Raw genomic sequence first — 26,324 nt, 5'->3', positions numbered from 1 at the left:
TTCCTACTGATGGTTAGTGGCTGCCTAAGATATAGTCAGAAAGTTCGTATCCTTGTATATAGGCTCAGTAAAACAAAAAGTCACAATTAAAGAGTACTTTCTACCATGAGGTGGGGAAAATGGGGATGTGTTTCATATACCTACTTATCATACATGTATATACTATGTTATCAGAACAATAGCATTTGCACCTTTAATTTTGAGTGGTCATTGCAAGGGTGAAATGGTACAATAGAAGTGGCAAAAATTCACTAATTGTTCATGAATCCATTATCCCTTTTCCTCTTGAGCAGACAACTGAAGTTGAATTTCAGCCTCTGTTGAGGTTAGGTATAGTTGTGTGTGTGAGTTCTTGATGATGGAATGTGTGGGAGGAAATAGCACTCACCATTTCCAGACATGGAAAATAAATCCTTGTACATGCAATCCTCTTTTGTATTTCTCTGGGCACTGGCCGAAGGAATGGAGAGGACCTGGGTCGGAGGACCTAGAAGAGCCTTGCCGCCACAAGAAGGGGCCTGAGTCCCTGAGTGGCTACATGGGTCAGAGGCTTCCTTCCGGCCCACTCCCCCTTTTTCCTGCCCATGTGTACTGTCCTGCAATGAACAAGAAATAAAACTGGTGCAGTGCCACATAATTGGGGTCATTTGCCAACATTGACTAATATTCTTTCTCACAGCGTTTTAGTAAAGTGCAAAGCACAATGAAAGTACAGATGAAGATACAAGAAAGCAAAAGACCATTCTCTTCTCAAACAAATTCCATATTTTTCCATCTCCTAAGAAACGTCCCCCAAGTATTCTTAGTCTTTCATTAAATGTGCACATTGAGAACTGAGGCCCTCCCTTCATGAGTCAGGTCTGTGCTTCAAGAGGTCTCTCAAGTATAGTCCTCTCTAAAGGTGAACACATCGGAATTTGAATCCAGTGCACCCCAAAACTGAACCTGAGCTCTGGAGGAGACCATGGGGGTGAGCAGAAGGTGGACATTTGTCTCCTCCTACTCCAGTCCCACATGTCTTTCACCAAGTCAGTTTCCTGCTTTGTACTTCCCATTTCCTACAATGTGGGTTGCCTGTGTGAGCTCCTGTTTCCCAGGTGGTTTGGTCTTCTCTCATTTTCTCTCCAGCACTTTTCTACTTTGGTTTTACAAAAATTATTTTTTTTCCTTTTCTAAGTATAATCCTTTGTATTTCATATGAATTTCATTTCATGCACTCCCTCCAGTACGTCCAGGTCAGGCACAAACTTGCTTGTTCGTGCAAAAGGGAGCTAGAATGAATGCAAAAATGAGTTTTAGGACATCTTCTTTGTCTCTGCATATCTTTACCGTTGTAACACCCATTTTCCTTCATTCAGTTTACATGGCAGAATAGCACTGCTGACACCCTGAAATTTTACATCTTTGAGAAAGTGGCTCTCAAAACCTATTTTAGAAATAGTTCAAGGTAATAGAACAATTGAGTAAGAGAGGGAAAGGAAAAAGATTCTGCTTGATCCAGCTTGGTCAAGTGTCCACATCTGGTCCAATAATCTGGAACAAAGAATGCCAAGTTAGGTGGTGAAGTCTCTGGCATCCCACACCCATGGGTAAGTTAAGGGGAGTCTTTCTGAATCAGGCACAACCCCCAAAGGGTTTGCTTCAGTGGTAGAATTGAATGGTGGACTGACATACAGATAGATGAAAGGAGAGAAAGAAGTGAAACATTATAACTTCCTGTTTTGAACCTGAAATTCAAGAGACCTTATGTATGGGTGTGTGTATACATATAAATACATACGTACACACACACCCCAAACTGGTAACAGCATAAAGAGTAAGAAAGGTTGTAGGGAAGGAACAAAGGACAGATTTTAAATAACCTTATTGGCACGGTTAATCCAAATTCTAACCTAAGGACATTAGGAAACCATCACAAGATTCTTAAACAGAAAAGTGACAAAAACCTGTGTTTTATAGACATCACCTGGAAACACATGGTAAATGGATTTGAGAGGAAGTCCATCCAGGAGGCAGGAAGACGAGTTAACGAACTTTTGCAGTACACTAGTGGAAAGATGGAGATGTAAACTAAAACTGAAGTAATAATAGTATAGCTACCAACTATTTATGAAATAGTTAACATTTGTTGGGTGCCATGCACAGTGCTAGGTACATTACTTGGATCATCTTATTCACGTGCTCAAAAGAGCAGGTATTACAGATGGAAAAGCTGAAGGTGAGGGATGAATTATCTCACCAAAGGTCTCTTAGCCAATAAGTGGCCAAAAAAAAAAAAAAGTTAAAATGTAAGTTCCTCTGACAGACTTCAGTAATGTTAACCACTATGCCAATGGCAATAGCTATGAAGAAGAGGGGATACAGTTAAGAAAAATCGAGGATGTAGAATTAGAGTAGACAGTGGATAGGTTCTGAGCTGGAAGAGAATGTACTAAGGTTAACAACTGCATTTTGGGCCGGGGTAGTGTCTAGGATAGTGGATACAGAAGGATGTAGTATTTTCCATATTTGAAAAGGGTCTTTCACATTCATTCCAACTGATGGATCACATAAAACCCAGTCCTTTTTCAATATAACTCTCTCTAGACATTCTGTGGTATTCACTCTTTCCATCCTTCTTGTGTGGACCTCTTGACCAGTATTTCCAGCTATGCGCTTTAGTTATTTTGTCCCCTGACCTTTCACCGTACCTACCTTGTCAGCTATTTTCTGGGCATTAAACCAGTTGTCCATTTATGCTGTGCCAGCTGCTGAAAACCATGCAGTGATGCCTATAAAAATCAGCTGTGCCTAGTGTTTCACTCACTCTTGCCCCTCTTTTCCTGTCACGTTTTCCTCTTGTTTTGCACTGAGCCCATCTCCTTACACCATTACCAGCCACTTGCTCTTTGCATGATGACTTTGCCACTGACTTTGGATATCAAGGTCATGCAAGTTGAAGTCTCTCAAGTTTGTTGATCCCACCACCTCCTGCCTTTCTATCATTTCCATTATTGTCTTTCCACTGAGATTTCAGAAAAAGCTGGTTTCTTATCTTGCCACTACCGAGCTTTGTTATATCAATTGTGTGCAAATTATTTTCAGTGCATTATTTAAAACTTGTGCATGGTTCAAAATCAGTTACTTTAAAATTCCTATCTCTATAAAAGTATTTTTTTTTTATAAATACAGCTTTCACCATCCTGCAATAAAAGGCAAGAGAGGCCAGATTTCCTCACCCACAGAGAAGGTCAGGATAAAGTAGGTGAAGCTCCAATCAGCAAGATTTTAAGTAGCTCCTAAATGATGCTTTACTTCCATTTCTATCCTTTGGCTAGTGAATTACTGGATAGAAAGTAAGTTATAAACAGAAAAAGGTAGGGGCGCCTGGGTGGCGCAGTCGGTTAAGCGTCCGACTTCAGCCAGGTCACGATCTCACGGTCCGTGAGTTCGAGCCCCGCGTCGGGCTCTGGGCTGATGGCTCAGAGCCTGGAGCCTGTTTCTGATTCTGTGTCTCCCTCTCTCTCTGCCCCTCCCCCATTCATGCTCTGTCTCTCTCTGTCCCCAAAAAAATAAACGTTGGAAAAAAAAAAAGAACAACATAAAAAGGTAAACCTCATTAATATCTCAAACTGTGTCTTTTACTAGATGAGATATTATACTAACAAATCTTGAGATTCCAGTAATTGTTAGGGTATTTTTTAATAAGGGGTCGGGGGGGTAATAAACACATGAATGCAAATTTAATTCCAGTTTCATAAATGTGAATATGAAAATGTGAGAACAAAGTGCATCCTATAAGTAAGACAAGCTAGTAAGTTTGACCTTAGCATTAAGCTCCTCTTTAGCACTTGTAGCTAAGTCTAACTTGGTCAGTTGAGAAAATTTCTATTCAGGTCATAGTGCCCTCTTTATTTTTTGTTTTATAAAGAAGTATTTGAGATGCATGATGCCTGTTTCTGTCTTAGGTTAGGAATTGGTTTTTTGATGTCTTTGCTCAGTAGTTTTAATCAGTTACATAAACTTAGCTTCAGTAAAGATTGAAACACCACAAGGGAAGAAAAGCCTGTAACTGAGGAGGCTTTTTTTTTTAATATGGAATAAAACATGACTCTAGACATGAGCAAATGAGAACACATTTTTCAGTGTTTGTACCCCAATAGGAGTTTAGTGGAAAAGACAATTAACTTGCTCTAAAATGATGGAATATTTCTTTCAGCAAATACCCATATGTGTTAGTGTGTACATGTTTCTCTTATTAAATGATAAAGTCACTCTAGCTCTAGATTTTAGTGTTTGCATGTTGACGCATCTGGTTGTACAAATCAAGCCTAAGACACAGTCAGGACACAGTGTATTCCTGCCTCACAGTCTCACAGTTGGTGCTGCTATGTGTATGCACGCACTTATGTATGTCTATGGATGTATTTTAATAGCATTTTGAAAAGAATACAATAGTGTGTGATTTTTCAGCTAATATACCCACTCCTTGTCTATGTTACAAAGTCCTGACTTCCTCAAGCCTCTGCCATGTTTTCCATCCTCCTAGAAAGATTATTTTTCCTTTCTTCTAAAATGTAAAATGCTGGTAAGAGGTGCCAAATCAACAGCATAGACTTCAGGAAGCTACTTTTTACTCTCAGTGCCTAATACTTTTTTAGGGTTTCTTATGCCAAAGCTGCTTGAGACCGTTGTAGTTGTAGCTTCCTATTTCATTTGGCTTGTACTATCTTCCTGATGAATTATTTTACCAATGTGGACATAGGGTACTGATCTCATGTACCAAACACACAGGCTCACACATATGCATATATGCAGAAGCACAGGCACACATGAACATACCCACATGCAAATATGCATGCATATACATGTACCCACAGGCACACATATGCATGTATGCACATATATGCCTATGAACCATTGCACATGTGTGTGTATGTACAATATACATAAACACTTAAACATACCTGCGGGCATACCATGTATACACACATGCATGGTATGTATGTGCACACATACATATGCATATGCATTGTCACATACATGCAAATGCATGCATAGGGACACACATATACACACACATATCCACATATACAATCCTAGATTGGATACCCTTTCCCTCCCTTTCCCACCTTAAATTTTTCCTTTGCTCCCATTTTTTCAATTCCTATTCTCCCCAGTATTGAGACTCTTGAGATTATTGTATAGTTCACCATTGTTAAGAATATGAAATTTCTCCTGACAAGGCCTGTATTTATCTTTTTGCAAGAGCATTGACCAGTCCCTATGTACCAGATATGGAAGTTTTCATAACCTGCCTGAATAGAAGAAACATCAAATCATTGAGGCTTAACCCTCAAAAAACAAGGGTCACCTTGGCCTTGTCTTCTGACTTTGGCTGTCCATGTTGTAATAAGTGAGGGACATGGAATTGAGAGCTGCATACAGACTTCTCACCTAAAACTGGGCTGTAATCACATGGAGGGATTTCTATGTGTTTTCTAACCCTCTTTGGCTATAACTTCCTTGTGAGGGATCTTGGTTTTTATGTTCCAGCACTTTCTAGTGCTCCAGTTTGCATTAGACTGCAGAGATTTTTTTTTTCAAGGAAACAGGAATGTAGAACTAAAAGGATTCTTTTCTTTTTTAATGTGTATTTATTTTGAGGGAGAGTGAGAGAGAGAGAGCAAGAGAAAGCACGCATGTGCACTAGTGAGAGAGAGGGAAGGAGAATCCCAAGCAGGCTCCGTGCTGTCATCACAGAGCCCAATGCAGGGCTCAATCTCCCAAACTGTGAGATCATGACCTGAGCCCAAATCAAGAGTCAGACACTCAACTGACTGAGCCACACAGGCATTCCAAGGAGAGAGTTTATTAAAGTGATTTCTTCACTGGGCATGAAGTATAATGGATTAGGGAGTGGCTTCATTACTCTTCATAGATCTTATCTCTTCCCTGTTTGGCTTTTGTTTCAGAAATTGAGAAAGGGCATCTCTGGGTCTCATCTCTGCTAAATCAGTGGAACAGACTGGAAACAACAAGAAAATGATTACCTGGCTGGGTTGCCCAAGCCCTTGAATTCTACCTTTCTTGTTTTGGGGAGACTTGGGCTTCCCAGGCCTGTGAGCGCAGGGTTCTGAGAGCTATCTGTATACAGCCCAACAAGCCACTGCAGTGCAGGCCCCTAAAAAATAGACCAGTAAGAGGAGCTGGCTTTTGTGATAAAATGAGACCAGGTGAATAAACTTACTAAGATTTACTAGCCAGACAGAGGAAACTTCTGGCAGTTCAAATCCTGTAAGATTCTTGGAATATTTTCCTAGTCTTCTATCTTCTGCTCTCACCCGATGCTGCCCCAGAGCCATGGGGCCACCTCCACAGCCCTCTATTGTAGCATTCACCCCCAAGATGGGTGAGCTGGGGAATATAACATAAGTGGGCCTTCCAAATGTTAGCTCAAAAAGACCTGGAGTAGTGATGTATATAATTATAAACTTTCTACCCTTGCTCATGATCTGTAAACACCATACTCTGTTTTTAATAGACCTTTGAGTACTTAATACTAATTGTGATGATGCAGTGATAGGCTCTAAAGATGCCAACATAGCCCCAGAACTTAAAGATCTCATGATCTTAGACAGGAAATTTGGGACACCTGGGTGGCTCAGTGGCTCAGTTGGTTGAGCATCCAATTTCATTTCAGGTCATGATTTCATGGTTTGTGAGTTTGAGCCCCTCATTGGGCCACTGCTATCCGTACAGAGACCAGTTTTGATCATCTGACATCTCTCTCTTTGTCCCTGCCCCACTCATGCACTCTCTGTCTCAAAAATGAATAAACATTTATAAAAAAAAAAGGCAGGAAAGTTAATATTACAGAAAATCTGTACAGAAATAGATGGATAGTAATGGATGGATAGTGAGTGGGGAGGGCGGCGGTGGTGGGAGAGGGTAGGGGAGGCTAAGGAAATGATAGCAGAAACATATCTGGCTTGGCAGTATGGACCCAAGAGATAGAGTTTAAACTCTATCGTAAGACAAAGAAAAGAGGTGTTTAACATAGCTGGGATGATATGTCCAAGTAGAGAGAAAAGTGTGTGTGTATATGTGTGTGTGTGTGTATGTATAAGGTGGGGACCACGTTATACATCTTCTTTGAGGATATTTCTTTGAGGATATTTCAAGAAGTCTGCCTCTGGAGATGGGTAATACGGGCTACATGTAGAGACTCAAATGGGGAAGGGGCTAAAAGAGGCCATCACAATCCATTTATTCCAAAATGAGCCATTGAAAGATTTAAAGCAATAGAATTAAAACATCATTTTCAGTGTTTTGACCCCTAGGATGTTTTGACTTTATGGTCATGAACATAGAAATCAACAGAATTGTACCAAAATTAGTGAATACTTAATTGAAAATACTTCCAAGGACAATACAATTAAGCCAACTTAATTTCTCAATCAATTTCCTATACCTTTCCATATAGAACCCATTTATCCAGAATAAATGATGGGGTCAAAATGGCAGAGAAAAAAACGTCAAAGTAGCAAAATAAGAACAGTAGAAAAATCAAAACTTGCCTTTTTCAGTTCTCATTTTATATATGTCATGCAAGCTGCTAAATACAGAATATATTGCTGCCACATTCTAGTATTTGTTGGTGACACGTAAGGGATCCATTTCAGGTTGGGGACTCCGTTATTTTAGAATGCTTCCATTATTGGAGAATTTTTTAATTTTCTTTTTTTTAATTTTTTTGATGTTTTATTTATTTTTGAGGCAGAAAGTGACAGAGCATGAGCAGGGGAGAGGCAGAGAGATAGAGGAAGACACAGGATCTGAAGCAGGCTCCAGGCTCTGAGCTGTCAGCACAGAGCCCAAGGCGGGGCTCGAACTCACGAAGCGCAAGATCATGACCTGAGCCAAAGTCGGATGCTTAACTGACTGAGCCACCCAGGAGCCCCAATTTTTAAATTTTCTAATGCCCTCTGAAGTTACTGAGTTTCGTGAAGTTACATGTTGCAAATGGGACTTTTAAGAAGGACAGTGGAAGTCCAAAGATGAGGCACCCTGTGCTTGCTGTCATAACACAAAAGGAAGTTGAGCTGGGACGGATGGTAGAATCCTTCCAGCAGCAGTACACACTGCAGGCAGCTGCCAGTGTGTGCTAGAAGTGTTCCAGGCCATGAGGAATATCGTCTCCCATTCATGCCAAACCAGCCTGGGAATACAGGGATATGGAGGGGTCCTTTGTGACCCCTGTCAGGAAGGTTTGAGAACAAGTCACTTGAGGGTGGATGCTGACTGGAAAACTATTTTGAAGGATCCCTAGGTATCTCTTTAACATTCATGTCTTTTCCAGCAATCTGGTAGTCTGTCGACTTCAGCTTTCATCTCCTTGAGTACCACCCGTTTCTCATTTTTGTGCCATGTCTGTAAAATGTACATCACTCCCTTGCCTTTCATCTGAGAGTTTATTACTAAGATATGAGTGTTCATCAGCAATGGGTTAATGTCAGTTGAAATTAACAGCAGTTTCACTCATTGGCTTTTATTGTTAATATTTACATAACTTCCAGATTGTGGCCTTTGGGTGGGGAGATCAATGGAATGCAGAATGAGCCAAGGTCAAGGAGCTCAGAAAGTTGCTTCTTTGTTTTTTTTAATGTATTTTATTTATGTTTTTAATTAATGAAATGAGTTGAATGGCTTCTAGAGAAATGGGCAAAAGTAAAATAGAAGATTCTCTTTCATGCAAGTCTTACCGATCCAAATGGACACTAAGCACTAGTATCGGGGAGCTGGGTGAACTCAACTTTCTGAGGCAAGCCAGTACTGTATCTATAATACAAAATTCTGGAGGAAAAAATCAATTTTAAGTCCTTTCCATTTCCTTTATTTTCAAGTGACTGCAATTAACATAAAGCCATCTTAACTCAGATTTGTACATTTTCCAGTACTACTGGACCACACTAACCTGCTTTCTTTAATTTGACCACAAACTCACTATTTTGAGTGCTTCATACTTAGCTATAAACTGACCCCTCCTACGTCCTCAGCTTTAAAGTCTCAAAGTGAGATGACTTAGAAATAGGTTGAACATATTCTCAGAGATCCTAAAATAACCTAAGAGTTGTAATTGAACGATTCCTTTGGCACACACTTCATACTCTGAATTCTTTGCCTTCTTGAATGCCTTTTACCAGCATGCTACAGTTTTTATACCATTTATCTTTTTAGAGATTTTATTAATGTTTAAAAAGGAAGATATTTTTCTGCTTTTTAGGGGCACCATATTTTCCCTTTCTGGTTGAGAGGAATGAGACCAAAGGAAAGAGAGTGATCTTTGGAATCCTCTCTCAGGATCAAAACTGCATCACTGACAGACTTGTGCCCTTGAGTTCACCACTCTGAGCCTCAGTTTTTAAATCTGAAAAATGGGGATTAAAATAAACAAGGTCTGTAATCTCGGTGGGGCAAATATTGTCACAGGTACTACCACAAAAGGCCCTTGCAGGCAAAGAACTTCACTCTGACAGACCAGTGTGTGTCTTTGAACTTGGAATTACAGTGAGTTGTTCTATATTTGTCAAACAGCCTTACTTTTCCTCTTAGATTTTTAGTCCTGCTAATTTGCAAATGAGTTTTAATTTTAAGTAGGTGATTTCTAAAGCTTTGGCTGTTCTGAAATTCTGAATATCTATCATCCATATATGAATTTGCTTTTAGTCATACCATAAAAGCTATTTCCTGAATCAAAAGGACACCATTTCTCTAACATAACTTGGAGGACTTCAATTCTCTTCACAGACTGAAGATCTGGAAAGCCATCGTCCACTTTGTCTTAGTGTATTTTTTACATGTCCTCATAATTTCTTCCATCCCTCTCTCTGTTGTGGTAGAACTGGTCCTGCTCCGAGGACCTCTCTTGAAGCCATGTGGTGTGAGGGGAACATTTTTGGGCTTATTGTCTGACAAATTGGGTCCTGTTGCTGGTCCACTCACAGAAGAGCTGCTGACCAGGGCAAGTTACAGCTTCTCTGTGGCTTGGTGTCTGCCTCTCTAAAACAGGGCAATCACCCCTGTCCTCTCTGCCTTACCAGAAATAATGTATGTTACAGTGCTTTGAAAAATCTCCTGGGATGAACAAATCCCAGATGAACCATTGGTAATAATGAAAAGCACAGAGACGGCATAACCCTCAGGGACTAAAAGGGACTAAAGTCAAATAGGTAATTCAAAGGTTGAGTGAGGTTTGATATCTGAATCATTTTATCCATTGTATGTTAAAAAGAATAAGGGTTTTCAGGTCATATCCTAGATCATGATTCAGACAAATTAGACAGAAACCAATTTCCAAGCACAACAAAGCAAGCTCCAGTTAAGAAAGTCTAGTGTGAATCAATAGTTGGGTTTGATTGGGTTTTTTTTCTTCTTTCCTTCACAATTTATGAGTTTTGTGACCTTTGGCATTTCACTCACCCTTACTGAGCTTCAGTTTCCTTATCAACACAGTGGTAATATTAATTGGCCAGATTTTTCTTGTTGTTTTTTTGTTTGTTTGTTTTTTTGGTGTGAATTGGAGACAAAATATGTAAAAACAAGGACAATTCTGGAGACGCACAGGCTCCAAAGTAGTAATAATTATTGTTTCCAGTTTTTATGTCCTTAAAGTGTACAACTAAACTAGATGTTGCGCTCAATTCATATGTTAAAAATTGTTTTTTAGGTATTCACAAGTATATACATAAAAGAAGGATGTAAAGAATTCTACACAAAAAATCAAGGACAGGAAATGTTGGAAATGTAGTTAAAATAGAAGAGATGAAAGAAATTTTGTCAGGTAGGAGATCCCATTCCTAATAAAACATGCACCATCCTTCAAGGTGAATTTTAGAATGGAAACACTTTGTGAGATGAATTGGCCTACACGCTTGTGGAGTTCCCACTGGACCAAGCCCCATTCTTGAGTCAGTACCCTTGGTCTCAATGATTTATCACAAAGGACTAGGTAGAAAAGACAGCTCTTTGGTGACAAGTATTGAGAGTTTAAGACAACACTAAGATGTCAGAAAAGTTCCTAAAGGTTTTATCTCGGAGGGCCCTGAAGTGTAGGGGGATGACTTGACCAGCTTAAATTTCCACAGGGAGAGAATGTGTTTCTCAGGAGGTGAAAGGCAAAATGGATGTTTAAAGTACTAAAAATGAGTGCAGAATGACCGACAATAAGTAGCCTAAGCCATGGATGATGTTTGGACATAATGGCAAGAAGGAAGTAAAAAATACATAACCAGAATATTTGCATCTAAGTACACAAAAGATGGTCTTTCCAGGGCCTTAGCAGACACTCTAGAAGAGTAATTCTCAACCAGGGGGTAATTTGTCCCCTGCCCCGGGAAAGGATCTTGGCAGTGTCTGCAGACATTTTTGTTTCACACTAGTGGCATCTAGTGGATAGAATCCAGGGATGCTGGGGAGCATCCTGCAATGCACAGGACAGCGCTGCCCCCAACGAAGAACTGCCCAGGCCAAGATGTCAAGGGTGCCCAGGTGAGGAAGCCCCATTCTAAAACAACGTTTTCAAAACTGCATTCCAAGGGCATGCCACAGGATAAACACACATTTGAGATGGGGAGAAAGAAATGTGCTTGAAGAAGAGGGGTTGTGTGTCCCAGTGAATTCAGGAAGCTCTGTGACCCACAAATGTAAATTGGTTTCTGTACTACAGAAGGCTACGAATACTTAATAATAATAATAATAATAATAATAAGGAATGCTTTGAGGCATCTAGGTGGCTTAGTCAGTTGAGCATCTGACTCTTGATCTCAGCTCAGGTCTTGATCTCAGGGTTGTAAGTTTAAGTCCCACCTTGGGCTCTTTGCTGGGCATGAAACCTACTTAAAAAAAGAAAGCATTGTTAAAGCCAATTTCCCAAGAAAAACTTCAGTAAGTTAAAATGTTCCACAAAACATAGTATGTGAAACACCAATCACATTTTCATATCAATTACTTTTTAGTGACAAATGCTATGATATTTATTTGAAAAAAAGTAGACTTAGTTGACCTTAAATTGTGTAACGCGTACACACACACACACACACACACACACACACACACACAGTCAAACATAAAACCTAGCCATGCATATAGGGAAAAAAAAAACAACATGTGGGCACAAAATATTGCATCCTGACCGCATGTACACCATCTTAATGGTTTTGGGGGCAGTGATGAAAGAAAAGAATGCTCTAGTCCATAGCCTCTTCCTACCATCTCTAGGAGTAAGAATGACAAAAGCCTAACGTCACATCAATATGCTAACACAGGCTTTTCCCTAGTAGGCACTCAGTACATTTGTTGAACTGAATTTATTGTTGATACTTAAGTGATTCTCCCCACTCGTGTTTATAAGTAAGTAGTTAGAGCAGATGCTCACATATGATTACATTGTTTGTAAAAGGATTCTATTCACTTGCATTTTTTTCCTCTGAAATACTGCATGTATTTATTTTAGTGCATCTTCCTAAAAGATGTCTTCAAAAGAGAACAAGAATAATGTGTGCTCTCTGCTTGAATGTGGAGCCATAATTTAAATAGAGGTGTTGGGCTAACATCGGAGCTTTTGAATTAAAGGAGAAGACCAGAAAAACAGAAGTGGACAACTTATGTTTACAGACTATACTGAAGCTGTAAAGCCCCTTAGTTACTTGAACATAATATGCATTTCTCAAAAGACGATCTGGAAGGAGCGTTATGCAGAAGAGCAAGTAGGGTGTGTGCTGTGTCAGAATGAAATCTGCAGTAATCTATTACAAATGGCAATTTATTAGGAAATAGGCATGTGTATTTAGCATAATAAATCCCTGAATTCTAGTAGCCCAATTACTTAATTTTCTAGGAGAAAACTTCTATCTCCTCTCTTTTGATCCTACTTACCATAGTATTAAGGGATTAAAAGCCTTAGGACCTTTTGTCCTTCAGCCATTCATTAGCTTGATGTTATACCTAATCCCCATTTCCATTTTCAGAGAAGTCAGTTAATATAATCAGCTATCATTATTTAGCACGTTTTACAAAAGGTAATACATCATTTGAAAAGAATGATGAAAAACTGAGTGGCTTAATTTTGTATCAAACACAACTAACAACCTTATGCATTAGTTTTTCTATTGCTGCCATAACAGATTATCACAGGTAGGGACTAAAAACAACACAAATTTATTATCTCCTAGTTCTGGATGTCAGAAGTCTGACACAAGTTGCACTGGGCTAAAATCAAACTGTCGGCAGGGTTGCGTTTCTTTGTGCTCCAGAGGAGAATCTTCCCTTGCCTTTTCCAGGTTTTAGAAGCTGCCTGCCCTCCTTGGTTCATGGCCCTGTTCTCCATCGTCAAAGATAGCAATGCCATGTTTCTCCGACCCTGCTTTTTCATTGTCCCATTTCCTTCTGACCGCAGCCAGGAAAGTTTCTCCATTTATTACAGATTCATGAATTAGATTGAGCCCACCTAGATAATGCAGGATAATCTACCTATCTCAAGGTCCTCAATATTAATTACATCTGTAAAGTCCCTTTTGCCATGGAAGGTAACATATTCAGAAATTCTAGGGATTAAGACGTGGACATCTTTGGGAGCTCATTATTATGTCTACCATGACTGAGTTCCTCATTTCTGATATGATTTGAGAGAAATTCCAAATGATTCTCAAAAATCAGAAAAGCATATTTCTAAGTGTATTTAAAACATGAGTCATTCCTTCTTCAGCTTTAAAATTAAATTAACCCAGACATGAAATTCTCAGCTCCATTTTTTTTCCATTCATGCTGTAGAAATAAAATTCCCAAAGATGTTGAGTAAGATTTGTCCCAGGACTAGAGGTAAGTAGAAGTTGGTAGAACATCTCCCCTGTCAACTTCCAGCTATGAATACCCATGTGTCACCCCCTAGCCTGTGTGTCTAGCTCAGTGAAGCTCAGCTGTGTCACTTGTGCCTTCCCTCAAGCACTGAATCCTACAAGCAGACAATTACTGGTGTCAGCAAGCATGTGGCTATGGCTGGCTGCATGATTAGCTGTTAATATTTGGTAAAAAGAATCCTTTGAACCCCATCAGTGTACCCATTGGAGATAAACTCTCTTTGAGCATATCAAGCCAGGGTTTCTAATGTGAAAGATGCTGTGGCCAGAATAAAGTATTGCTCATTTTCCATGAAAGCTATAGAAAATGGACCCTTGTTCATTCATGGGTACTTGTTGTAGACTAAAAAGGAGGAGCAGGGGGTATGTCTGGAAGAGCTGAAAAATCCTAAAGTTTTTATCTACTTTCTTAAAAATGTTTCTACTTGAACCTTGGATCTTTTTCTCCTAAATTACAGAAAATGCATGTTTCCATTATGACTAGTCATGGAGAAATGAGGAAATTTATTGGTAATGAGAGTATGATAAGGCAGCCAACTACAAAAACCCTCTTTGGAACTAGAATGGTAGTATTCGATTTCTTTAGTCTTGAAGGACTTTAACATTGTAACCATTGCATCTATCATTAAATTCGCATGAGGTTGTATGTTGAGTAGTTATAACTCTATTGGCACACTTTGAAAAATTAAGGTATTTTTGTACTTAGTGTTTATAAAACGCACTTTACTGTCCCACTCTTGGCTAAGGCCAACTGAGCAAAGAAAAGCATTATAAAGTGAGCCTTGGCCTAAGGCATTTGCTGGCTTTATAAAAAGATTCTTGTATCCATGGTTTTCCTTGTATTCAGAATGAAATTCTGATGCCTTTCCTGATTGGGCTCTTGCAGGCTCATCTCATGCCACTCTCTGCCTTGATTCCTTGTTCTATGGTCACATGAGGCTTCTTTCTGTTTCTGGAAAGTGCCAGAGTTGCCCTGTCTCTGGATCTTTGCACTTGGCACTCCTGGCTGCAAAACTCTTCCTGCCTCTCCTGCTTCATTCATAAATGTGTTCTTCATACAACCGCCAGAGGGCGCTGGTTACAATCTGAATGGTCCCAGCTCTGCTCACAGCCTTCCAAAGGCCTCCCATCTCACTGGGGATACAAGCCCAGGTCTTTACAGTGACCTCAAAGGCCCTCCACAATCTGGCCTCAGTTGCTTCTAGACATCCTCTTCTTCCCACCCTCTCTTGGTCATACTCCGATTTTCCCACATCCCTCAAACAGACTGAACATTCTCCCATTTGCTTTTGATGTACCTTATCTTAATGGTCTTCACCTAGATGTATGCAATGCTCCCTCCCTCACTTCCCTCATTACTACCATAATTTGAGGTTCTAAAATATGCATTTAGTAGGTACTCAATATCTTTTGAAGAAATGGATGCACAAGTAATGTTCATGGAACCTTTTACTGACCGTCCTGTTTTTGGTACTGCCTGTATTTTCTAATTCATCACCCTGTTTATTTCCTTCATAGCACTTATCCCACATATTTGTGAGTTTGGGGTCTCCCTTTAAAAAGTTAGCTCTTGGAGCAGGGACCACAACTAATCTGCGTCATTGCTGTGTCCTTAGCACTCAGTACAGTATTCCCACATAATTGGGATTTGATACTTAGTTTTAAAAGTCTGAAAGAAAACAAGCCCTTCATTTCTCCAAATTGGATATATATCCCACTAAGCAAGGACTTGAATATAGTGTAAAAGGCAGTGTCCAGTGCGGCTGTAAATTTCGGTGTTAATACTCACAAGACTATAAATCCATGAATTCCCCTGTCTTCCTGACTCTGTGCATTTGTCACTACCTGCTTGATCAGAAGTGAATTTCCTGAGTACTTTGTAATTGACCCAAGATACTTGTTGCAGTGAAATCACAGATAGGTTCTTTTCCTTTGGTCCATTGTTGCTTTATATATCTCACTGTGTCTTAAATCAGTAAATATTAGTACACATACCAAATTATTCACATAGCGCACCTGTTCAGCTTCAGTGTGACTTGCCTTTGTCTCCAGCAGCATTATTACCAACTGAAAAAGACTGAGGGCAAAATAGTTGTTCCATTTACTTGCTTGTGACTTTGGGCAAGTTTCTTAACCTATCTGAATCTCTGCCTATATAAATCAGAATTCCTTTAAAAATAAAATGAAAAAAAAATTGTAAGGGTCTCATTTATTCACGTGATAAGTATTTTATGGAGCATCTGCTATGGTCCAGACATAACCCAGGTACTAGCGGAAGAGGGGTATATGAGACAAATAAGATGTAGCTTTTAATCTACTGGGGGTAAAGTAGGAAGGAGATAAGAAATTTGGTAAAATATTTTGGGAAGTGTTCTCAAAGAAAAAAAAATCCTAGAGTGCTGGAACAGAAGAGAGGTGTGCATGTATAAGAGAGAGAAACCACTTAAGGTGGAGTTATCAGGGAAGATTTCTCTTGGTGCTGAGATCTAAATGCAAGAAGAATCGGGTGTACAAAGATCCCATGGGATGTTGTCCAGAAAAGGGTAACAGTAAGAGGTGGGAGCCAGGAGCTAACTGAATATGAGAAGCAAAACCAAAGATAAAGGGGGATGTCTGTACTTCCTGAAAGCCCTTGTGAGTCAAAAGAGGCTTTGAAGGTCTTCTTTGGTGAACTTTAAATGGTGTCTATTTTCATATTTATCTGGCATATTTTTTCTTCCAGTGAATACTTGTGATTGTATTATGCCTCATGCTAAATCGTTATTAAGCATTAATTTTGTGGGGGTGCCTGGGTGGCTCAGTCGTTAAGCATCCGACTTCGGCTCAGGTCATGATCTCACAGTCTGTGGGTTCAAGCCCCGCATAGGGCTCTGTGCTGACAGCTCAGAGCCTGGAGCCTGCTGCAGATTCTGTGTCTCCCTCTCTTTCTGTCCCTCCCCTGCTCATGCTCTGTCTCTCTCTCTGTCATAAAAATAAATAAAAACATTAAAAAAATTTAAAAAGTATCGATTTTGTGGATCTCACTGGCTACATATCTCTGGTATGTGTACCTGGTTTTATCCCCACCAACACCATCCTCAGACTCTCTCCCTTCTTCCCCCAGTATTTCTAGTGAAGCCTCACAATGAAGTCTTCTCAAATGCAAATCTGACCCTTGGCTCCCAGCTTGCAAATTTCTGCTGGGCTTGGGTTCCCAGGGTCTGGAGTGGTCGAGGGCCTTTTTTTCCTTGTTTACCTTTCTGAGACATCTTTTGCTGCTGCTGACCATTGCCCTGAATTCCTTCCTTTCCTCAGAGAAGCCTTGGTCTCTTTCTCTCTTAAAGTAGCTTTGGCCTGAAATGCTCTTCCTCCATCCAACTTCAACCCCTCTGCTTTTTCCTAGTTTCTACTCATGCTTTAAGGGCCAACTCAAGGCCACACTCCCAAGGGTTGTGTTCCACATTTGCCCCATCTCCCTGTCTAGTGATGTATGTACCTCCCCAGGTGCACAACAGCTGCTGTCTGCATCAGAGTTATTCTCCACTGTCACTTCTCCCTGTCTAGTCACCCACCTAGACTGTTAGCTGATGGGGGAAGGCATTATGATGCCATTGGTTTGATGATCCCAGTATTCTAAGTTATAACAGAGGGACTTCTTTCCTTCCCATTCTCTCTTTTCCTGTCCTTTGTTCTTCCTTTTTTAAAAAACACAATAATTTTAACTTTTAGAAATCTATGCCGTTACTGTGCCTTTCATTTCAGGGGCTTGCTGATGACCAGGGATGCCTCTAACCATCTCAAGTTCCCTTAGCTTCAATTTTATCCTGTAGAATTGATTGCTTGAATTTCTGTTGTTAGTAATTAATTGAGAGAATAAGTCATCATGATGGGTTAATAAATATGTTTTATTGAAGAAACCCCAGCTGTGCAAATGCAAAATTTGTATGTTTTAAATTTTAAATGGTTATCCCAAAATGAAGCTTCCAACTCTACCCAAAGTAAAGCTTGCAGAATCAGTAATAAATCCTTTAGTTTCTTGACATTTCTTTTTGTGTATTTTGTTGGGCCTCCAATAGGCATCATCTGAGACCCCCCTGAATCAAAGACTGTGTCAAAGACCTGCAATTTATCCACTGTGGTGGAGAAGCAGAGAGGATTACAACTCTTATAACATAGATATGTGTTTGTTCATACCCACCTCAATTCTGAAACTTAACAACATTGCTAGACAAGGTTTGAATTCAGATTCCTCTAACGTGTCATGAACACATTTAGTGCTAAGAATGGTGCTGGATACTCACCTTTTATTAGGAGCTTGCTTTGAGACTGTGGGCGTGCACCTAGCTTAACTGGACTTGTCTCACAGGCCTTGTCAACATTCTGGCTCCAGGTAGCATGCCACATAACCATTTTAAATGTAGATGACGTGAAAAGGAGACTGAGTTGACTCTTGGGATGAGGGCCAGTGGTGTGATGCAAGCCTTCTGCACACACTGTTCCTATTCCTAGAATTCTTTTCTTCCACCCTGCTTCATCCCTTACCCCTCATTTTTGGCAAGGTTTATCTCAAGAAGGCTGAGGAGGATGAAGTTAAGCTACCTCCCCTCATTTTATTTCATTAAGAATTGTCAGTTCTCCTTGTTTATAAGCATTAAGTAAAGCTTCTTAATATTAAATGGAGTGGCTAAGCAGAGTGTGCTCCATTTTGTGTTTTATCTACAGCATAGAAGACTGGAGTTCTATTGGCCTGCACACCACCAACACACCCAACAAAAATGAACCCCAACTCCACTCCTGGGACAGGGTAGGTGGGAACCGCAAAGGCTCCTAAAAATGTCCAGCCTCAGCTACAACTGAGGAAGAGGTCCCAATAAAATTGATGCAGCCCAGGCCAGACTGGCCATAAGATACTGCCAGGCAGTTGCCAGGAAGAGACACTTATCATGTTGGAATGTAGACATCATTAGGAAGGCAAATGCTTTCATTTCAATACATACCTAAATTTGGCAGTATGTTTTCAGTGGTAACCCCACTTTGCTTTATTTACTTCTTATTACCTTCCCTTGTGCTCTAACTGAACATCCTTGTCAACACTGCACATTCACCAAACTGCTCTATTGCAAAAACATCATCAAAACACCTAGGCACCATTTTCCACCTTTGAGTAGCCTCTTGGTATTCCTGTAAGGGACTTCCTTCTCTGCCTTCTCCTCCCACCTTGGCTCCTTGTCCAGGTGTTTATGCTGAAGCATATTGAATGCCGACTCCCAAGCCCTTGACTCTCTAATTTTACTTATTTCTAAAATATAAAGACCTATTATTGTTAACTTTTTATCAGGGAGCTAAAGTTTAGTTTTTGCATGTGAATAGGCCACTATTCTCCTTCCTGTATTAGAAACTGCCTTTTAAAGCTCTTGTGTTCTATTAAAATAACAATATCAAATTATGTAAATGTGCTAATTGCTTTATTGAAATTAATACCCTTATTTAGCAAGTTAAATCTTGCAAAATGGCCATTTTTATTAAAAATTATGGAAGTGTGCTGCCTGTTTAAAGGCTAATGTAATTGGGTGAACCCAACAACTGGGAAATGTCAATTAATGGGAGATTGTTAAATAATATTGTTTAAACAATCAATTTTCTCCTTTAGATTGGAATATGGTCCTGGTAAAGTAATAATGACTGTCTAAGGCCTAAGGGGAGGTTTATGAGTATTTTGTTCTGCCCTGTTATTGAATCTGTTGTATTTTCTTTCAGTTTGTCAAAACTAGCTTGTGTTTTGTAATAGAAATTTCAATTTAGCAGTTTATAGGAAATTATACTCAGAATATTTCTCCTCCTCAATGAAGGTCATTTTCTGGTTGGCAATAAATGCCCACATGGTACTTATGCCACCATGCTGTGCATATTTGTAGAAATCTTTGGAGATTTTTTTGTTTGAGATACTTTTCCTTTTAGAAAAGGAGTTTAAGGGGCACCTGAGTGACTCAGTCGGTTAAGTGTCCGACTCTTGGTTTTGGCTTAGGTCATGATCTCAGGGTTTGTGAGTTCCAGCCCTGTGTTGGGATTCATATTCTCTCTCTCCCTCTCCCTCCCTCCCTCCCTCCCTCCCTCCCTCCCTCTCTCCCTCTCTCCCTCTCCCTCTCTTCCCCTTCCCAGTTCTCTCTAAATAAGTAAACAAACAAACATTAAAAAAAAAGGAGTTTGAGATTATAAAGAACTCTCTCTGCTCCTCATAGCAAGAAGCATTGCATTCTATTGGAAAGATATAGAGTATTCATATTATGGGCCTTAATTTCCTAGCGTCTCCACCACTGGAAATAACTCTCTCCATGACACAACCTAAAAATCCTCTGTCTTCTCAATAGCTTTCAACTGGAATTGCTAGTGACTCTGTTCTTGCAGTGTAAATGTTCTCATTGGAGCATACTACAGAAACCTATTTATGAAAATATCTTGTGGTTTCCAAATAGTTGCAGGGAAGGGAATTTTTGGCCACTTATGCAATTTACAGAATTGAGGTCAACTGAGGATGTTAGGATAGTTCTGACTGAGGCTGTGGAGACAAAGGTAGGAGTAATACTCTCAATCTCTAAGCTCATTTCTGACCATATATTGTTTGTGAGCCATTGGCTTTGAAAACCAGAAGACATCCTCCCATTGAAGAGTTTCTCTGTAAACACCCATTCTTACTATCATCCGACAATTTAAAGTAACCATTGTAGCTGGTGGATTATGTATAAATTTCTTGGACTTTTTGTGATAAATAAAGTGTTTATTATACGATGTGATCCATCTCTACTCTGCTTCCCTACCCACTGACCTGTCAACCTGGAACCAAAGCATCAGAGAGTATGCTCTATTTAAATCTTCTTCACATTAGATATGTTTTCAGTTTATTCCATGGACTTCTATGACCAATACTAAAAGTACTGATTTTATCAATCCAATTGTTTGTGAACAAAAGCTGAGTTTTTTTTTATTGCTGGAACCAAAAATTAGCATAATAAACTCTATCTTAACAGGCTGAACTCCCATTTTCCCCCAGAGGAATTTACCAAACTGGCTGTTGCATTTATCCTCTGCTGTACTAAATGTATGCAATACGAATAGCAGAATAATCAGCATATGAATGTACTTGGATTCCTAACAGTTTCAAGAGAAAGCTTCTCACAGGAAAATTGTCTGCTAAGTTACAAGATATTCCATACACTGTTGTAATATAGTCTGGTAGCCTTTTAGTCTCACTCTGATTTCTGTATAGTTTCGAGGATTCTTTGGACAGAAACATCCATAGTTCCAATGTACAAAGACACTGTGCAGTTAATTGTCTTCTTTTTAAGGTTTTATTGTTGAGAGTGAGAGAGCAGTGGAGGGGGAGTGAGAGAGAAAAAAAGAATTTGAAGCAGGGTCTATACCAAATCAGAGCCCGATGAGGGGCTTGAACTCACAAACCATGAGATCATGACCTGAGCCAAAGTCAGATGTCTCACAGTTAATTGTCTTACTGGAGGATGCAAATAATCTTTGACTTTTGATATCAGAATAATACCAAATAAAAACCCCATACCAGTATACCAGTTGCTTAAAATGTTTTTATCCTCAAGACATTTTTTTGGGGGGGGGGGGGGCGGCAGTTCTAATTGGGAAGAGTTGATTTTTTTTCTACCTGTATCAATAGAATTTTCTGTGAGATAGAAGATGTTTGCTTCTTTTAGAGTTTCATGTGCTCCATGGAGCTGAAATTTGTCAGTACCTGCTGACTGAGACTTTTGTGGTCTGTGCTCTAATGTTTTTTGTTTTTTTTTTTTTCCTAGTGCATGATCATTTATTCAGGTTTTTGAGATCTAAAACAAGTTATTTGTGTGTGTGTGTGTGTGTGTGTGTGTGTGTGTGTGTGTGTGTGTGTGTATAAACCATTTTCTTGTGAGTATGGTTAACTCTAGGTTCACTTATGAGACTGAATTAACCTATAGTTTATGCATTTCAAAGCTTAGGACTGGCTCTTGGACCATAGTGCCCTGTCTACATGGTGTCCTGCTAGAGTTCAGTGAAGCTCTGCCTAACCAGTCAGTTGGTCCCTCCCTTCCCTACATCTCTGTGGCATCCTCTTATGAAAGTCAACATTTCGAACCAAAGGTATCAAGCACTTCACTTACTTACTCAAAAGTATCAAGCTCTTCACTTACTCCCTTCTTGATCAGAGGCTCCTGGCAGAAATGGAAAATGCTAGTTTGTGTTCACAGCTATTGAGTGCCTCCTATAATGACTTTGAATAGTAACTGCTCAAAAAATAACTGAATAAATACTGCAATATATTTCACAGGTGCTGAGAGTGATTACCCCAATGAATTTAACTTCTTGAGGAAGATCAATTTAGACTTGAATGTCTTCCTGAAATATAAGGAGTTGGACTAAATAATCTGGACTAAATAATCTGTTGAACTGTAAACTATCAGAAAAATGACAAGATTATGTCTTATATATATGATTTTTACAACGTCTCTATCATTTCTAGTCTATTTTGGGGCACATAGTGGGAACGCAATAAATGTTTGCAGTGAACTGACTCCAATATAGATGCGTTTCATTTAAAAGGAAACCTAGAGATGTTTCTTTTTTTTTAATATGAAATTTATTGTCAAATTGGTTTCCATAAAACACCCAGTGCTCATCCCAACAGATGCCCCCCTCAGTGCTGATCACCCACTTTCCCCTCCCTCCCACCCCCCATATAAAGCAAGTTATTCTTTGATCTTCATCTTGTTCTGAACTTTGTAATGGTCAGTCCGGGTCTGATTAGGGTAAATCTCAACCCTCTATACTTTCAGAAAGAGTAATCCTATTGGTAGCTTAATTTTCTTCATAGCAAAAACATTTTTTTTTTATTTAAACCATTTCATCTTTTGAAAATACATTGTTTCTGCCTTTCCAGAATGCTTGATATAATTGAATCTCTTTTCATGGGCTCTGAGTGGTCAGTAAAGTATCCATCTCTCAGAGCTGTTATGAGATAATCAGCGCTATTTTCTTACCTCCTAAATGGTCCCAACCTATTGCTGTTGAGTCCATAAGCCTTCTTGTTGTTGTTGTTCTTAATTGTGTATAACATCACTTTCTCATTTGTTGCTTTCATGGTACTTATTGCCTTGTCACAATGCCTGGTGAATAGTAGGTATTCATTAAATATTAAATGAATAAATGATTGTCACTTTTCATTTCTATTGTAGCATATCTGGTTACATGCATAGGGTTCCATTTGTTCTACAGTTTTTCTAATTGCCTGTTTGTAATTAGTTCAGGTTTTGGAAATCTAAATAGCCATATGTGACAAATTGATGTGCAAGTTGAGATTAAACAGTGTATAAATGAGGACTTAAGTCACCTGAGGAATAAAAACCGAGCAAGGGCTTGAACTTAGTGACATATATTTTGACTGCCAAGAGATCACCTTGAAAATGCTTCCTGAGGGACACCTGGGTGGCTCAGTTAGTTGTTTCCGACTTCGGCTCAGGTCATGATCTCACAGTTCACGAGTTTGAGTCCCGCCTTGGGCTCTGTACTGCCAGCTCAGAACCTGGAGCCTCCTTCAGATTCTGTGTCTCCCTCTCTCTCTCTGCCCCTTACCCACTCCTCCTCTCTTCTCCCCTCTCCCCTCCCCTCCCTCCCTTTCTCCCTCTCTCAAAAATATTTTAAAAAATAGTTAAAAGTGCTTCCTGATTTGGAACTGAGCTCTGAATCCACAAAATCGTGAGGTAGTTGAATTCCAGATTGGTGAGGTATTTTGTATTTAGCTTTCCTTCAGATGGTCGTTACTAGCACCTAGGACGACTGCCAGAAGCAGGATATATAAAAATCACTGGGCCATTACGGTGTTTGTGCTTATTTTAATTAGATTTCTTTTAGATTTTTTTAAAGATGTCCAGGGAGAAATGTGTCCCCTGTGAATGTAATGTCTATTATGTAAAACTTAAGTGCATCTGAGGGTTTGGAAAGTGTTAAATTCACACTTAAGGCCCTGTTTAGTCAATATGATGAGATTTAAGATCAATTATAGAGGGAAAAAGAACCGAATACATTATTTTTAAGAAGACTTAAAAGATAATAATTTTTCTTCTTGCTGCCAAATGGTTGACAGTTTGCTTTTTTGAATTCGAGGTGAGCTTTTAGAGTTTGTTGGTCAGATCTGCTTCTGCCATTTACTGTGTCCTGGCTGGAAGTGTTGGGAGGACGGGAAAATTTCTCATTAGTGACGTGGAGTGACACTTCACTTTATCGTGCACGGACAATTTTCTGACAGAGATCGATGACATGGCTCACGTTTCCAAGAAAATGTTATTCCATCATTGAACGGGGAAGTTCTGAACCAATCTTGGCGTTTACAAACAGGCTGTAGGTGTGCCACATATGACAAACTGATCCTGAAATGTAGAACCTTGAAAGTGAAAAGGCTTCCTTGTTCATTTTTGGGTGTATCAGGTTACAGGTAACTGAACATGTGAAGAATGCCATGTTCTCATTTTTCATTATGTAGTGAAACATGTATAATACATGGTCCTAAGTGCAAACTCTTCATTAGCTTGAATTTTTTGATGCTCGATTCTTCTTTCCCATCAAAAAGTATTTTTCTGCAGCAGACAAGGCAAAATAATTTTCTGCATTTTCTTTAACACAAGCATCTTCTCCGTTTGATTCCTCAAATTGGCGTGCAGTGGTCAGAGAAAAGCATGTTCCTATACAGGTAGGAATATCTCTTGGTTACCCTCCTTATCTCAGCAACAGGCTCATCTCACACCGTTGCCAGTGGTGCCCAGTTTGTTTGGAGATAGAACTCAGGCAGCTCTGATGCAGGCTAAGCCTATCAGTTGATTCTATCCTTGTAGCCACGAGGTCATGTGACCTAAGCTGGGCCAATCAGAAAGCCTCATAGGACTCCTAACTGGAACTGAGATGTCGCAGCTCAGCGTGGGAGTTGGTGGGGTATAGAGTTGTGAGGACAGAATGTTGCTTCCAGTTTTAGCTGCTAAGAGAGAAGCCAGCCTGAAGTTGAAGTGGGCTCTCAGAAAGGCCAGAGCTAAAAGAATCTCCAAGAAATGTAAACAGAGTTCTAAGCCTTTGAATTAACCCATCCTTGAAGCCTGCTATATTTCTAGACTTTCCAGTATTATAACCTAATATTTTGCCTTAATTACTCAACATCACTGCATTGAGTTTCCCATTGCTTGCAAACAAAAGACACAAACTGGTGAAGCTACACAATCAGCCATTACTTTGATCAACTGGTACCACTATAAAACTGCAAACTATACAAATGAAGTATAAGATCAGGGAACTAAACATGATTCGTCTGATAAAATCTGTATTCAACACTGTGCTGGTAAATTGTTAACAGGCTCTGCAGGCCTGAGTGGGGGCTGGTGTGCAGCATTTGAGGACTTGATTTTCAGGGTCTAAACGTTCTCACCATGGCTGGTGTCAAGCTATTAATGTGATACTGAATGTGGAATTTGGGAAACATACTAACAACTTGATCTACTGCCTGTATCCCAAAGCTGCTATTTTACATATGAGAAAACTAGGATCCAAAGAAGTTAAAAGGCTTTCTGGAAGTCACATGAAGAAAGACCTGAGTCAGAATGCCTGTTCCCTGATTTCTGAAGTCAAGTTCTTAACAAGCTGATGATCTGGTTTATATAGGTTTACACATGTTGCTGCTAATGCAAGGATATTTATTCCTTTTAAACAGAAAGGGCTCTGGTTGTCAGCTTAAGACCAGAAAACTATCCCAATTTTCACAAAGTTAATATTTCAGACTTTGCTGTCCCATTGATGAAAAAGAATACCATTGTATTACAGTTGAATTGACTACCACATACTGACAAGGTGTATGTGCCAACCACTCAGTGTACATGAATCTGCAGGGAAGGAATTCTCTTTACATTTTATATGTAAGGAAACTAAGGTTCAGACAGAAACTTGTCCAAGGTCACATCTCATAAGTAGTAAGGGGTGGAGTGACAATTTGACCCCACGTTGTTCAAATTTAGACTACCCCATACTTGGTGTATTCTGGGGAGATCATGTTTCCACTATGTGCCAATGGGTGTTAGAGATTGCCTATAACTTAGGAAATACTTGGCGGGAACAATTTACAATACCAAACAAAAAAAAACAGATGAAAGCGAGTTTTGAACAGGGCATGAACAGCATTCATGGCCACCTTCGGGTTCTGATCCTAGTTCTTAATTTCCTTATCATGCAACCCATCATATCATCTTTGAGATTTGGTAGAGCTACCTTGTGAGGACTCACACGAGAAGACCCATGTCTTATCTCTAAGTCCTTTCTATCACATGGAATGAGAAATATTCACTCACTTTTAGAAGTGGAGTAATCTGTAGGTAGTTAAAATCTAAAAGGGAAAAGGATTGCTTATTGTAAATAAACGTC

General features: G+C 39.6%; 1 protein-coding gene across 13 annotated transcripts in view; it reads left to right on the top strand.

Annotated features, from left to right (window-relative positions):
* Positions 1-26,324, top strand: part of TENM2 (teneurin transmembrane protein 2) — a 2,391,334-nt gene that overhangs the window by 1,855,960 nt on the left and 509,050 nt on the right. The window contains exon 1 of one of the 13 annotated variants that reach the window (XM_045040372.1): positions 18,208-18,678. The exons of the other annotated variants lie outside the window; for them this stretch is intronic. The gene's annotated coding sequence lies outside the window, so the exon portion shown is untranslated. Of the gene's footprint in view, positions 1-18,207; positions 18,679-26,324 lie in introns of those variants that run through there. 13 annotated transcript variants of the gene reach the window in all.

This window comes from Felis catus, chromosome A1, assembly GCF_018350175.1.
Source record: "Felis catus isolate Fca126 chromosome A1, F.catus_Fca126_mat1.0, whole genome shotgun sequence".
Lineage (NCBI taxonomy): Eukaryota > Metazoa > Chordata > Mammalia > Carnivora > Felidae > Felis > Felis catus.
The sequence above is the reverse complement of the archived record's forward strand: the minus strand, read 5'-3'. Positions and strand labels throughout refer to the sequence as shown.